Genomic DNA, 12,150 nt, shown 5'->3' with positions numbered 1-12,150 from the left:
GGCCGCTAAAAATTCGGCTTTGCCATTACAGGAACAAATTACATGATAAAATATGTTAAAAAAGAAAACAGTTATTTTAAAGTGGTTTTCACTGTATTTTTGTTCAGATAAATGCAGCCTTGGTGATTATAAGAGAATTTAAAAAACATTTAAAATTCATACCGAACTTTTGAACCATAGTGCACACAGACTTACAATCTTTTTTTATGAATGATCAAATTTGTATTACAGAAGCTTTAAGTTATGCTATATAAGCTAACTGCCAGTTAGGCCTCCAGCAATATTCACATATATTCATTTGTTTCTTAATTCCTAACATTTTGCGGTTGCGCTTGCTGTTAATTTCACACTCAGTGTAATAAATGGAAAAATGTTTCATTTAACATTTCTTTTCAGTTAGATTTTGAGTGTGTTTTTAATATTTATTCAAATTGCTTGCTTGTTTTTATCTACCGGTACCTAATTTATGTAGTGTTGCACAATATCGCTTAAAGGAACGAGGAGGGAACTAAGACAGGGACTGCTATTAATCTTAAAACATGGCCTCTGAAATTAATGCATGTAAATAAACAATCAAGAAAATTATTTTCAAAACTAACTGCAGTCACACTTGATAGGCTTTTCTGTAAGTGCGTGCTGACCAGTATCTATAGTATTATAATTGCTGCTATTTAACATGTGTGTTTTTATCTGCAACAGCGTTTAAAAAAGGATTATTTTCCAGTACAGGACAGTGAGGGAATATTGAGGGTGTCATAATGCACTGTCCCTATAAATGTGAGCGTCTTGTGGAATTAATGAGATTATACATTTGTTCTTCAAAAATATTGGTCAAAATTTATAATACTTTCATCGCACTGGTGGCTGTCCAAAACACCGACCTATGAATTTAACTCTCATAAAGGGAGTCTAAAAAAATTCCTTTTTAAGTTTTTTATATCAAGCCAAAAGCAGTGACTTTGGGATGCACCAAGATTTGTGATTATATTGATAATTACTTTATTACATATAATCACTTAAGATATTTTATTGCATATAAATAGATAAGAAAACAAAAAAGAGATGATAACATGTATGATGGCCGATATTATAAATAAATACTGTTTGGTTTTTCCCCTTACATTACAATTTAAAATGTTATGCTTAAATGAAACTATAGGCATTAAAACATTATAATATGCAATAGAAGCATGGCATAGAAAGAGTGTATTGTTTGAATAGAAGAGAAAAAAAACTTGCTTTTATCACCACCTTAATCTGGTCAGTGTCAGTAAATAAAGAATATGGCACTTTACAATAAGGTTCTATTGATTAACTCAAATTAACCAACAATGAGCAATACACAATACACAGCAATACACATTCTTCCACTATATATTAATCTTTGTTACCTTTAGTTAACAATAAAATAAAAATAAAGCTGTTCATTGTTTGTTCACGTTAGCTCAGGTAATATTATACATCTTTTGATTTTTTATAATGTATTGGTGAATGCTGAAATTAACATAAAATGTTAATAAAATTATTTTTCATTGTTAATTCGTGTTGTTATTGTATAGTAGATAACTAATGTTAACAAAAGGAACCTTATTGTAAAGTGTTACAGAAATATGTATTGTGCATTCCTAGAAATTACCATTTACTTTAAATTTCTTTTAGAACCCATTACTCTTTAAACATGATTGAGATATGCCATAAACCAACAATCTGTCACGGTGCACTAACTTTATGTATGTGATGGACTCATCACCATAAATGCTTTATTTTTATATTGACCATGCTTAATATCATGTATCCTCCTTGTTTTTTTGACTTGTGCACTAACTGTAAAATGCTGTGCCATGACTTGTTTTGTATGTATTTTTAAGGTAAATAAAGACTTGTCATAACCCAAATTCCCAAAGAGAAGTGAAAAGACATCTTAAAGCATGTTTCTTGAAAAGTTCTTATGCTTTGTATATTTTGAACACTATATTTCATTTTCGGCAATTTACATGTAATCTAAACTCAAATGCAAACAACAGAGGTGAGGTCTCTGGTCCTTAGTTAGCAGAGCTCCACTGGACGCTAATTGTGTGTCTTCCCCTGAGCTCTCCCCCATGCAGGTTGGTAGTCTTTGCTCGGGTTAACCCTACCCCCTCACCCCTAATACCTGGTCAACTTCCTGCCACTGCGCCAGCAGCCCGACGGCAAAAGGGACCCCTCACCTCCACGCAACGCCCTCCCCAGCAGACTACCAACCTGCATCGGGGACATGGGCAGCCTCCACTGAGGGTGAGTCCACCCTGCCCGATCGCTTGCTGACAGGCCCAGAGCTTCAGTCCTCACCTGAGGGGCTTTTTTGGATTTATAATGCACATTTTTTCCTTGATAGAATTCCATGGGAGAAATAAGTGCACTTGGTTGTTCTGTTTCTTAGAGAAAATTACCACCATGCTGAAAGTCTGTTGACAATTTTAGGATGCATCACTTCATCTTGTACAAACTACTCTTAGACCAATAATTATGCAAATCAAGCAGGTGAAATTATTCCTAAAGAGAACTTCTTAAAAACAGTGTCACTTTTACTAAATCCTGGTGTGTTTTTGTCTTTTTGCAGTCTATTACCGTAAGAAGAACCACCTGCATGCGGTCAGGATTCGACTACAGAGCCCAGAGTATAAGCTTAGCAAAATCCGCTCATCAACCATAATGACTGACTACAACCCCAACTACTGCTTTGCTGGCAATCCAGCTTCACTGAGCGAGCTTAAAGAGGTTCCACGTAAGAACATCACCCTCCTCAGGTATCTATATGCCACTTCATACATGCTGATTGTTTTTAAATGTTCGTTTTAAAAGTTTTTAAATGAAGTCTCTTATACTCAGGAAGACAAAATACAGTAAGAACAGTAATATTGTGAAATATTATTGCAATTTAAATAACTTTTTTCCCCCTTTTTTAATATACTTAATGTAATATATTCTTGTGATGACAAAGCTGCATTTTCAGCATCAATACACCAGTCTTCAGTGTCACATGGTCCTTCAGAAATCATTCTAAATATGATCGATTCTTAATATTATCAATGTAGAAAACCGTTTTCTGTGGAAACCATGATACTTTTTTCACGATTATTTGATGAATACAAAGTTCAAAAGGACAGCGTTAATTTGAAATAAAAATATTTCGCTAACTTATTAATGTCTTTATTGTGATAAATAATGGATCTTTGCTGAATGAAAGTATTATTTTTCAAACTATTGAACAGTAGTGCATAATAGATTATTCTGATTATTCTTTAATTTAATCATCCTTTGATCTTAAGACTTTAAGAATTTGATCTTTAGTAATAATCTTTTTTGTTCTTAGAAATTATTGATCTAGGTTAATGTTATTTGTAAATATCGTGTTGCTCAGAGTTTATTCATAATACATTAATGCTAATTTATATAAAACAAATTAAAAAAAAATTTCTATAGAAGTTGACATTAACCTAGATTAATACACTAAAAGATTTTTCATTTTTAATTCTTGATACCTAATGCATTGTCTAATGTTGACAAGGTTAAGGCTCAAGGATGGTACCTGGAAGAATCTGCATGCACAGAATTCCATGTAAAGTTCTGTGAAATCCTAAGAGTTTGAATGGAAAGTCTTCCACATCCACTGTGCATTGTATGTTTGCATCTGTGCATTACATTTTATTTTGGCTAATTTGGTTAATTCCACTAGCCGGCAATTAGAAGTAATGCTCTCAACTCCTTCGCAACACATTTGCATTCATTCTGTACAATTTTGAAAATTTAAAGGGGGGGTGAAATGCTCTCCTGTTAATCTTGAGTACCTATAGACTGTAGTACTGCATCCTTCATATCTCCAAAAATTCTTTAGTTTTATTATATTTATAAGAGAAAAATAGTCTGTGCCGATTTTTTTCGGAAAAACACGAGCATCTGGAGGCGTGACGTGTGGGCGGAGCTAAAGAATTACGAATGCGAGTAAGCTTTTGCGTTGAGAGCGTTTGGAAGTTGTGACATTACCGTGAGGAAAAAAACATCCAAAACAAACCATGGCTAACAGTCAAATTCAGCCGTTTATTTATGATCCAGAGTCAGATCCAGAGGCTGAAATTTAACGAGAGCAGCAGCAGCAACGACGTCTCTATGTGTGTATTAACTGAAACTGTATATATTTGCTTAGCGGTTTTGGAAAATGACTAAGTTCCACTTTATGTCGTCTTTTTTTTTTTAAAGGTGTAACTTACAAGGTTTACTTGATGTGCTTACGCGCCGATAGCTAAGTTAACAACACAGAGATATTTGAAGCAGTTTTACTCACCGCCTGCGGTTCCAACACACGATCGTGACCCTTTTTCGTTGGGATTGCGTCATCCTTAAGAAATAAACGATGTGCAAATCCGGCGTCAAACTGGGCCTTGTTTGTAAAACAAGCATCTTCGAAATGCAGGGAACAAACACAAACACTTGCACAACTCCGTTGATGCTCTGTAAAAATAAACTCCATCCACTGGTCCCTTAATGGTTTTTTTTTTTGGGGGGGGGGGGGGGGGTAATCAGTGCAGGGTTTTCTTGCCCTGGCAACCAAAAACACACTTCTCTTGTGACATTTCGCGATGCGCTCGCTCTGATCAGTGAATGTCTCTACTCTGCTATACGGGAGCGAGTGCTCTTCCGGGAGAAGTGTCCTTAGGACCCATATAAGGAAATTCCGCTCCATCTAACGTCACACAGAGCCATACTCGAAAAAAACTTTACGAAACTCGTGACAAACCGGAAGATTAAGTTGTACGTTTGAATGAGTATTTTTGGAACAAAAATACTCCTTCAAACGTACAACTTAATCTTCCGGTTTAATCTTCAAACGTACAACTTAATTTTTGGAACTTTGTCCATGTTTAGCATGGGAATCCAACTCTTTAACAGTGTAAAAAACTCAGTATGCATGAAATAGCATTTCACCCCCCCTTTAATTCAGAGTTATTGAATACATATAACCCAGGTTGTGCAGGTCTTGTTATTAGTTAAAATAATGTTCTAGGTTAAATACAAGTTGAGCTCTGTTGACAGCATATGTGATGTGCTGTTGAATAACAACTAAAAATAATGTTGACTTGTACATGACTGCAGCATGTATCACACTGAACCCACAATATTCATTTAATATTCTGTGATGACATGTAAAAGTACTGAAAATTGGTTCCATATTTAAACATGTCAGTAATGAAATTTTTTACTATAGGGCATTGGGACACGGTGCTTTTGGGGAAGTGTATGAGGGACAGGTTTTGGGTATGAATGGAGAAAACACAGCCATGCAGGTTGCTATAAAGGTGAGTATTCCCAGATCTGCCTTTCCCTTTGAAACGGGTTTCTGGCTTCTCTTAATTGATTCTGTGTTTTATCTCGCTCCATCCTTCTGACAGACTCTTCCAGAAATCTGTTCTGAGCAGGATGAGATGGATTTCCTAATGGAGGCTCTGATTATGAGGTATGCTTGGCTGCAGCACTGCTGTGGCCCCACATGTGTGCGACAGACAGAACACGAGGGACGAGATATTGCCATTCCTATCCTCTGCTCTCGGTCACACTATCTCTAGGCTATCAAATCTGTTTCTTTTTTTAATCATTTGTTGCGATTAGCGGGTTCACATCTGTTGTTTGTTTTTGAGGGTATGGCATCCTCTTTAGTCAAGCAGCAGATATTTTCTAGTGATTCATAGCAAACCGTACTGTAGCTAATAAAAAACATCATATCCTTCATACTTCATTTGCATGGGCTAGATCAGTGATATATAGATCAGTGGATATTTTCATTTTGACTTGGCTTTGTGAAAATTAATCATGCAGAAATAGGTGCATAATATAACTTATAAAATGTATATTACTATGTAAAATGATATAAAATAAAAATGCATAAATAACTTTAAATTAACATTTTAAAATAAAATATTAAAGCTGTCAAAAGGTGAAAATACCTTTTATTTATTTACTTACATGAAAAATTATTATATTGGTACTAATGATTTACTAGTGCAATACTGAGCTTTATTGGTTGGATTATAGGGATATATTATGTAAGACAAATATAGTTGGAAAAACTAACCTTAATAATGCATATATTTAAAAAAGTTATGATATATCATAAGAAAAAGTCAAAGTATTCCAATGAGATGTTGCTATTTATTTTTTTAGATCTGTAAAAGGATCACATTTTTCAGTATACAGTGGCTTAAAGATTTCTCAGAGATCTGTTCATTTCAAGATGCTTAAACCAAAATGAGAAAAAAAAAAAACATTATAATAAATGGAATACAGTCAAATATTCATTTGAAATGACGTATTCACTCAATATTATCATTGACATGCTGTGTGTGAGTCAAGTTGTCCAGTAGTTCAGTAGTTGTTTTTTCCTTCACTCTTTTGTGTCTGCAGTAAGTTCAGCCATCAGAACATTGTGCGCTGTATTGGCGTCAGTCTGCAGATCCTGCCTCGCTTCATACTCCTGGAGCTCATGACAGGAGGAGACATGAAAACTTTCCTGAGACTAAACCGGCCCAGAACTGTGAGTGTTTGTGTGTGTTTGAGTGTATAGACATCATACTGTTTAGATATAACTCTGTTTCTCATTTTTGCTTTCATGACGATTGTTTGCCAATATGTGTAACATACTTTGCATTAGAAAACAACATTAATTATGAATACCATATTCTCCGGACTATAAGACTTTTTTTCATAGTTTGGCTGGTCCTGCCGACTTATAGTCAGGTGCGACTTATTTATCAAAATTAATTTGATATGAACCAAGAGAAATGAACCAAGAGAAAACATTACTGTCTACAGCCGCCAGAGGGCGCTCTATGCTGCTCATTGCTCCTGTAGCATACCACTGAGTAGCGAAGAGCGCGCTCTGGTGGCTGTAGACGGTAATGTTTTCTCTTGGTTCTTGGTTCTAAACAAATGCAACTTATAGTCCAGTGCGACTTATATATGTTTTTTCCCTCATCATTACGTATTTTTGGACTGATGCGACTTATACTCAGGTGTGACTTATAGTCTGAAAAATACGGTAATACATTTAATTTATTGTGAAGAGAGGTAAGATTAGCACAATATAATACAAAACAATTATCTAAAAGAACTTTGATTTGTACAATAGAAGTACTGTGTAGTTCAGAATTATTAATATTGTGTTTTTTTCCCCCCCACAGAATCAGCCGTCTTCTCTAAGTATGCTGGAGCTTCTACATATGGCCAGAGACATTGCACTTGGTTGTCGCTATCTAGAAGAGAACCACTTCATCCACAGGTGATTTCTCACAGCCAAACCTGACTGAATTTTGCCCTAAAGTAGCATTCATAAGTGGAAACTGCTCTTTGAACTCATCGCAGCCTGTGACCTTGATGTCTCACACAAGTCAAGCAGGTATGTCTGGTGTGTGTTTCAGGGACATTGCAGCACGAAACTGCCTTTTGACCTGTCCTGGTCCAGAGAGAGTGGCTAAAATAGGAGATTTTGGGATGGCTCGAGACATTTATAGGTGCTTTTATCAAACTTCTTATCTCACATCCTTTTTTTGTATTTTAGTACCTGTTAAGTGTAATAACAAGCAGAAACATTGAGTTTTGACAAAGGAATACTTTGCATTGCAGGGCGAGTTACTATAGGAAGGGCGGCCGTGCCATGTTGCCGGTGAAGTGGATGCCACCTGAAGCTTTCCTAGAGGGCATTTTTACATGCAAGACTGACACCTGGTACATAGCAGATCTGGTTTACTGAAAGAACTTCTTTTGTTAGCATCTAAAAAAAAGATAAGCATGTATAAAAAGAGCAGATACTTGGATAATTGAGGCCAGACATGGTCATTACATGCCATTTGTCTCCATCTGCAGGTCTTTTGGGGTACTGCTGTGGGAGATTTTCTCTCTTGGATACATGCCTTATCCCTGCAAGACCAATCAGGAGGTATTGGAGTTTGTAACAGGTGGAGGTCGCATGGATCCGCCGAAGAGCTGCCCGGGCCCTGTGTAAGCAACAATAACAGCTTTGAGAATAGATATCATGCCTAATCTTAACTTAAGAGTGTAGTTCAAGAAAAAATCTAATTTCTGTCCTTAATTACTCTACCTCATGTTGTTAGAAACCTGTAAGATGTTCATCAGATGTTCATGTGCATCTTTGGAAGACAAATTAAGATATTTTTGATCAAATCTGAGAGCCTTCTGATCCTCCAGACAGCAATGCAACTATCTTGTTCAAGGCCCATAATTGTAGTAAGGACATTGTTAAAATAGTCTACGTAATCAGTGGTTCAACCTTAATTTTATGAAGCCACGAGAATACTTTTTGTGCGAAAACAAAAATACATTTTTCAGCAGTGTGATAGTTCCCTTGCTGTCTATGCAGGGTCAGAAAGCTTCATCTTAAGTCTTAATTTGTGTTCCGAAAATGAACGAAGGTCTTACAGGTTTGGAACGACATTATGGTGAGTAATTAATGACAGAATTTAAATTTTTTTGTGAACTATCCCCTTAAAGGGGACATCAAATTATCTATTTTTGACAAGTTGGTATGATTCTTTAATGGTTTTCATAAAAATTTAACAAAAGTGACTTTTGCATCCAGTGTCCCCTTTAAATAAGTGTGAATGTAAAAAAATGTGACTTAGAAGCTATGAAGAAGTATATATCATTAGTGAAATGTGACCAATTTGTTTTAATTATCATAATTCCAGAATAATCGTTATAATTACTATAAGTGTTTTGGATTTCGTTCTGTTTTAGCTATCGGATCATGACACAGTGTTGGCAACACTGTCCAGAACACCGACCGAACTTCTCTACTATTTTAGAGAGGATCAACTACTGTACACAGGTATAAAAGAGTCAGAAGCTGACAGATTTAAAATAGTATTATTATTTTACATCAAATGGTGAGTTAATTTAATTTGCTTAGATCTGAGGTTTTCAAATATTTTTCTGTCTTGGTACCCGCTTCCTAAAATATATTATTGTGTTTAAACAACTATTTATACTTTATGAGAAAAATATTAAGCATTATATAATAAAAACAATTCCAAAATTAAATAATTTATTTTTTAATTGTTAAAAATGTTATTACTGGAGCATCTTTAACATTAAACTTGTTCCCAAGTAGCTTGTATTTATATTCTATTATCATTTTTATTAATATTTTAAATGAGCTTTTTTAAATATAAACATTTTTCAATCAAAAAGTTTTCATTTTTGTTTATGCTTTATATTATGTGCTTTTGTCATTATTCATTTTTTATATTTCTGTTTATCTTTATCTTTATTTCACTTTTATTAATTTTAGAACTTTAACCTAAACTTATTCCTTTTAGGTCGTTACCAAGGCAACATTTTCTAAATTCCATTCAAGTTTAATTTAAATTATGGTTTATTTCAATTCAAACAGAAACCATAAGGAACACCCGAACTACTGGCAGATTCATTTTATTTCTTAATCTTAAAAAGTGGAGTCAACAAAATAAAATAATCCAGAAATAGTAATAATGATCAAAAACCCCGACTTGCATCACTTCTATTGACCCTTTTCTTCTTTCATCCTTTGATCCGTCAGGACCCTGATGTCATCAACACCCCTCTTCCAGTGGAGTATGGTCCAGCTGCCGAAGAAGAAGGTGGCACTGTGATCCGTCCTGAAGGATCAGGCAGTATGACCCCTCTTCTAGTGACCCACTCTATGTCCCAGGAAGCTTCCGCTCAAATGGGCATCACTGGTTCAGCCCCACAAGCCCTCAAACCTACAAAGCTACAAAGACTGGTCCATCTCACACAGGAGGGGGGCATATACAAAGAAACATTAGAGCCATCTTGGGCTGAGCCAGTTCCTGCTCCAGGAGTTTGTCCAGGACAATGGCTTCAGGTCCCAGAGAACCGGCCGTGCTCCAGGAGCAGTTCATCGTCAGGCAGCCAGAAGCTAAAGAACAAGACTAAAAACCTTTGGAACCCCACCTACGGCTCCTGGGTCCTGGAGAGCTTGGGAAGAGGGAAGACAGCCTTATGTCACACCCAGTCCATGCCTCTGTCTTGCAACCCCACGTCTACGTCTGTCCCGTCCTCTACTTTGGAGCACATTGACACTGTAGTAGAAGTTGACACAAATGCCTCGACATCCCCACCTTTGTCTGCAGCATCCTCCCAGACCACGTTCAGTCCTACAGGGGCCTCCCTCTCAGAAGGGCCCAACAGGGGCTACGGGCAGCTCACTCGCTGCGGTTATGGACTTGGCAAAACTCCAAAGCTTCCCGTGTGGCAACGTAAACTATGCGTATGATGAGCAGAGCTACGAGACTGAGAGTTTGCCTGTAGTTTTGTCCAAATCTGTGGGGCCCAGCACCAGCTCTGCAGCTATGCCTTCACTTGCTGCCCTTGGCCTGGCCACGACATTTACCCCAAAACCACAGGTGAAACGCCATGCTAGCTATGGACATGAGGATGTAAGGAGGCACACCCAATCTGAGAAACCCACGAGGGACAGGGATTCTGGCTTTTCCTTGTCTGAAGACCTCAGTGTCACCCCTGTGTAGTATTGAAGAATAATCAACATTTTTTGGTGTTATTTTGTTTTTGGCACAGAGGTATTTTACTGCAATATCTGCAGTGGATTAGCTAGAGCCAGAATGGCAGGTTAAGGCTGGAATACACTTCACAACTTTTAAAATCAGTGTAATTTTAAAACACCAGGCATTGTACATAGGTGAAACAAAGCACCACACACTAAATGACTAAGATTCAGTCACTTCACTTGTTTTCGCAGGCTTAAAAGGTTGATTGTCAAAAGTGTAGAGACGTATCACACCACTCACTCCGAAAGTCACTTTCAAACCAAGTGGTTTTCATGAATTGGCTTAAAATATCAAACATGTTTGATACTCTCAGAAACTATCAAAGAAATTATCATAGCCTGAAGCTAAAATATGACTCTTTATCCATTTTCTGTGAAATCTGTGACAACCAAAATCTTCAGACTTTGGTTATTTGCGACATCCTTATCCAGACAGCAAATTGGGGCAAAGATCTGAGGAAACGTTTTGTAGTATATTCCAGTCTTTAGTAACTGTATGTTGGAAACTATGAGCAAGAGACTACATCGTTGCTGTGTGGTACCAAAGACATGAGGAGTCGTAGCTAATTTGCCATTATGAGGCGGCAAATGGCCGATGGTTTCTATGGAAACTTCCACTTGGCTAATAGCAGCCCTTTTACACTGGATTCTCATCTACTGTCAACACTGTGAAAACATGATGCTCACTTTAAGGACCCCATGAAGTGAGAAGTCCTTTTCTACTGATTAGTCATAATTATCAATGAATACATATGTACGTTTAGATGTCTTTTACAAATCCGCAATTTGCAGCTGGTTTTAAGTTTATATATTACAGGAAGATCCAAAGCATGTTCAGACCGTAACATTGTTGTTTGCTTTAAGCTATTTGAGTGATTTGAACAGCTTTAAAAGAAACACAAAAAAGTTGATCTAAAAAAGGCACAGTCAAATTGTTATAATTTACTTACCATCAAGTTGTTCCAAAACTGTATGACATTCTTTCTTCTATATTTTCAAAAATATCTGATGAAATGATTTTCAAAGCCATTTTTCTCCATACAAAAAAAGTCTGTATGTTGTTTTGGACTGCCGTAGCCAACCGGTCTGTATTTTTTTTCCCTCTTTTAGAAAGTTGTGGAAACGCTATCATGGATTTTTTTTTTTTTTTTTTTTTTTTTTTTGATTTGCACCATTTTAGAAGGTTACTCAACTTAAGACTTTCACTTCGGAGAAACCCTGGGGATGTGAAAGAAGTCCATGGAAACACTCTATAAAGTATTTCACACACAGAAGAAAGTAAGTCATACAGACATGGACGACATGGAGATTAATAAATGTTGACAATGTTTTTCTCTTTTTTTGGAGGTGGGGGGGGGGGCTGTCCCTTTAGAGCTTAGCTCTGCAACAAGTAACTCAGAGGTAATCAGATTGTGTTGAAAGTTATTAGTAATAAAGAAATGCTGACAGAAAGCACCACTGATCTCAGATCAGGTAGACTTTACAGGGTGTTTTGACTAGAAAGTAGCATTAAGGACCATTTGTTTAGACTAGATTTA

General features: G+C 36.4%; 1 pseudogene; it reads left to right on the top strand.

The window, feature by feature from the left end:
• The window catches only part of LOC113060604 (leukocyte tyrosine kinase receptor-like), a 52,012-nt pseudogene extending 40,244 nt beyond the window's left edge, over positions 1-11,768 (top strand).
• The last annotated feature ends 382 nt before the right edge of the window (positions 11,769-12,150 follow it).

The sequence above is a fragment of the Carassius auratus genome, chromosome 42, assembly GCF_003368295.1.
Source record: "Carassius auratus strain Wakin chromosome 42, ASM336829v1, whole genome shotgun sequence".
NCBI classification, from domain to species: Eukaryota; Metazoa; Chordata; class Actinopteri; order Cypriniformes; family Cyprinidae; genus Carassius; species Carassius auratus.
This window is presented reverse-complemented; position numbering and strand designations above follow the sequence as displayed.